A 4849-nucleotide genomic window follows, 5' to 3' on the forward strand; every position below is an offset into this window, starting at 1 on the left:
TTAGTAATTCCTCGCTGTTACATTGCCCTCGATTAAGCCCCACTAGGCATTCTACACCCTTCTTACCATTGCTTTTAGTTCACTTGTTGTTTCATTGTCCCTGGGCTGGTTCCCCCCTACCTTCCTTTCTCCCACTTCCCCTTCTCCCGTGTCTCCCCCGAACCATTGGTCCCATTCTTTGCATCTCTGAATTATTTATTCCGCCGATCTTATCTAGATAGACATGCAGAGACATTAATAAGCACAAAAACCAGGCAAAGTCAAACAAAACAACAAAGACAAAACCAACAAAATAGTATCAACAACAAAAAGAAAGTCAATGACAAAAAGAGGAAAAGCCTATAAATAGTTCCAGGTCTATTTTTTGACCTTTAGGAGTGTTTTCCAGTGGAGTCTGATAGGGTGTCACACTCTGTCTCCAAAGTCTATTTTTGGTATTCCCCGGGGATTTCATTGCCTTGCTCCCCTTGCTGCTCTGTTGCATGCCCTTGGTGTTTCTCCCCAGTATGATGGGGGCACAATTCCCACACTGGGTCTCTATTGTTGTCCCCTGTAGCGCTATGGTTCAGTGAAGGACGTTGTGCCTTGTGGTAAGGCCTGCCCTATGGTCCTCTCTTTGCATTGTCTGCTTTGACCCATTCAGCTTTTTACAGGTGTCCGATATATCGACAACAATGACAATAATTGGTTGTACATCCTTACCTTTAGTCAACATGACAGTGCTGTCATCATTAATGTTTACACCACTCCCCTCCTCTTTCTTCACCCCTGGTAACCACAAATAACCTTTGTGCTCTAGACATTTGCCTTTTATTATCTTTTTATATAAATTCAATATTTGTCCATATAGTATTTATTCTTTCGTGATTGGCCTTCCAGCTCCATCCATACAATAGCTTGTATCAAGGCTTCCTTTCTTCTACTGGCTAAGTCATATTCCACTGTATGCATGCACCACTTTTGGGTGAGAATTCAGGTTGTTTTCTTGTGACTGTTGTGAACAGTGCTCCCATGAACACTGGTGTGCACGTAGAAGTATCTGAGTCTCTGTTTTCCAGTCTTTGGGGGATACACACTCAGGAGTGGCATTGCTGGGTTACATGTTCGTTCTATTTTCAGGTTTTTGAACAACCACCACCATGTTCTCCACAGCAGTGGTTAAGGGTTTCCATCTCTATATTCTTATGAACCTTGATTAATTTCTGGGTTCTCCTGTTTTCTTAGTCATCCTAGGAAAAGTCAAACGATCTCCTACTGTGGTTTTGATTTGCGTCTCTCTGATAGCAGTGCCGTGGAGCATCTTGTCATGAGGTTGGTGGCCATCTGAAAGTCTCTTTAGAGAGTCTATTCAAGCCTTTCACCCATTTTATGATTGGATTCTTTATATTTTTGTTGCTAAGCTGTTGGAGGTTTATGTTTATTTTTGGTTATTATTAGATTCTTATCAGATAGTTTGTGAGGGTACCCCAGTTGGTAGCTTGCCCCTTTACTTAATGGGTCAAGTTTTTTGAACAAGCTATTACATTTTTCATGAAATTCCATTTATGTGTTTTGCTTTTGTGTGTTTGCACTTTTGCTAATATATTAAATAATTATTAGAAGCTAGGTCTGGAAGTGTTGCTCCTGCTTTACCTTTTTCTTCCAAGAATTTTGGGTTTCGTTTTCATGTGTAGGCTCTTGGTCCGTGGGGCATTTGTTTTTGTTCTGCTGTGAGGCATGGATCTGTTTCCATTTTTCTGCATGTGGAAATCCAACTTTCTTAGCACCATTTAATGAAGAGACTTTTATGTCACTATCAAATGGACTCATCATCCTTATTTAAAAAATCATACATGTGTGAGTTTATTTCTGGATTCTCAATTCTATTTCCTTGAACGATCTGTTTGCTATTAATTCCACTACCATGCCGTTTTGATTACAGTAGCTGTATTATTATGTCTTAAAATCTGTCCTTCTACTTTCTTCTTCTCTTTCAATATTGCTTTAGCTATTCAAGACCTTTTGCCATTCCCTGTAAAGTTGAGCATTGGGTTTTCTGTGCCTGTAAGGCAGGCTGTTGGGACTATGGTGAGTATTGCCTTGAGTTATACATTGCATCGGACAGTATTGACATCCTCCAATTCATAAACATGGATCATCCTTCTTTTATTAATACACTTTCATTTCAAAGTTATTTTTGTTTGTAAGATTCGTTGGCTATAATGTGTGTGGGGGTTTTTGTATTTTGCTTTTATTGCTAATGGAATGCATGCTCAATCATTGAGTGTGTTAAAATTTTTGTTAGGTTTGATAGATTTTGATAAATATTATGTGGACACATATGTTCTAATGGACTGTGGTGGTGGAATAGGTGGAATAGGTGGTGGAAGAGGCATAGAAAAGTCATTATATTTTAGCAATATTATTTTTTTAAATCATTTTATTGGGGGCTCATACAACTCTTATCACATTCATCTATACATCCATTGTGTCAAGCACCCTTGTACATCCGTTGCCATCATCATTCTCAAATCATTTGCTCTCCGCTTGGTGTCAGCTCCTCGTTTTTATCCCCTCCCTCCCTGCTCCCTCCTCCCTCATGAACCGTTGATGATTTATAAATTATTATTATTATTATTTTTAAAAATTATTATTATTTTGTCATATCTTACACTGTCCAATATCTCCCTTCACCCACTTTTATGTTGTCCATCCCCCGGGGGGGGGTTATATATAGACCCCAGTAATCAGTTCCCCCTTTCCACCCCACCCTCCTTCCACCCTCCCGGTATCGCCACTCTCAGCAGCAATATTATTTTAATGAGTTAAATAATCTTCTGACAATATGAGGCAACCCTTGAAAGCATCCTGCATTTGCTGCACCTAATCATTATTAGAATCTGCCTTCTTTGCATCGCATTCCGGTTCCCCTGACAGGTAAACGATCTTCCACCTGTTGGAGCCCAGAATGACTTGGCACTCTGCTGACTCCTGGCTTGTCCTGGTTAGAAAGGAGGGTCTTCCTTTCCTTTTGAGTTCTGGGCCCACAGAAAGCTGCTTAATGAGAGCAATCCTAAAGGATAATTGGTCACATCTTTATTATAGTTTGTTGTAGTTGGTCCCTGTTGATGGAGTTCCACACTGTAAAACTGTGGCCAATGCTAAGGTCAGTAATAAATTACAGCAAGCATGCTACCACTTGAATATTACTTAATCCCAAACACCACAACTTCCCAATCACACACAGGAATATACTTACAAGCCTTATCCCACCGAACAGAAGCCCAAAGAGGCACAAGGTTTAAACAGTCACAACTCCAGGATGTACCACCTCATACCATAACCTCTTAATACAGCAATCGATGGCTAACAAACCTCCTTCTGTGTTGCACAGCTCCGCAAGGCTTGTGGAGAAAGAAAACCTCTTAAGGAAGAGGTAAGTCATCTTTAGTCTCTTTCAGCAGGGTTTTATAATTCTAATTGTATAAATCCTTCAAATCCTGTCTGTCAGTCTGTGTACTGTGGTGGCTCATGGGTTGCTGTGATGATGGACGCTATGCCACTGGTATTTCACATGCCTGCTTGGCCACCCAAAGGGAACAGATTTCAGTGGAGCTTCCTGTGTTAGTCCAGGTTGACTAGAGAAACAAATTCATAGACACTCATATGTGTATAAGGAAGAGCTTTCTATCAAAGAGCAGTTGTATATTGAGAAAACATTCCAGCCCAGGTCTGGTCAAGTCCATAAGACCGATATTAGACAGTATGTCTGACACCAGTCCACATTCTTCAGACTCACACAGCACTTGCAATGATGCCAAATGCAGGAAGATCACAGGCCAGTGGGTAGCAAGTCTTGTGGATCTAGTGGCAGTGGAAGCATCTCAACACTAGTACAGATCCCCACAGGTCTCCATGTGTCACCTTCAGTTCTCTGAGTGTCTCAACAGCAGGAAAGAGAAGGCAGAGAGACTGGGGCTGGCCTCCAAATGAGGTCATCAAGCTGCGACTTGATTGACAGGCTAGACTCCACCCCTTTGCTCAAGTTGACAGGAGATGATATAACTGCCACACTCCCAGACGAAAAACAGACCACAAAGAAGGACTCAGCTGCCCACTTTGGGGGAAGGAGCAACAAAAACGATGTGCATAGCCGAGAAACATTGTCAAATGCCTCATGAGGGTCTAATGAATGGAAGCGGAATATTGCTGGCAGTAGTGCCGGAGGATGGGTCCCTCGGGTTGCAGGGAGCTCGAAATGTGAGTGAGGAGGAGTGACTTTCTTGGAGGGGAGTCAACCACCATGAAGTGAATGGAATAAAGCCTGTGGGACTGGAGCCTGCGGAACGTTCATTTGCTGATGGGCGACAACTCAGGGTAAGAAGATAAGCTGCAAAAGTCTGCTAATGATCAAAACTTGAAATGTGCAAAGTATGCATCTAGGAAAGCTGGAAATCATCAGAAATGAAATAGAACACATAAAGATTGATATCCTAGGCATTAGTGAGCTGAAATGGACTGGTGTTGGCCATTTTGAATCAGAAAATAATATGATTTACTAGGCTGGGAATAACATAATCAAGAGGAATGGTGTGGCATTCACTGGCAAAAAGGACATTGTAAAATCAATCTTGAAGTACAATGCTGGCTGTGGTGGAATAATATTATCCCCCTTCAGTGAAATCCAATCAGTACATCTATTATTCAAATGAAAAAAATCATTTTATTGGGGGCTCATACAATTCTTATCACAATCCATACATCCATTGTATCAAGCACATTTGTACATTTGTGGCCATCATCATTCTCATAACATCTGCTTTCTACTTGAGCTCTTGATATCAGCTCCTCATTTCCCCCTCCCTCCCTG

The sequence above is a fragment of the Echinops telfairi genome, unplaced genomic scaffold (assembly GCF_000313985.2).
Source record: "Echinops telfairi isolate 266 unplaced genomic scaffold, ASM31398v2 ScPeMD7_7;HRSCAF=31, whole genome shotgun sequence".
NCBI lineage: Eukaryota > Metazoa > Chordata > Mammalia > Afrosoricida > Tenrecidae > Echinops > Echinops telfairi.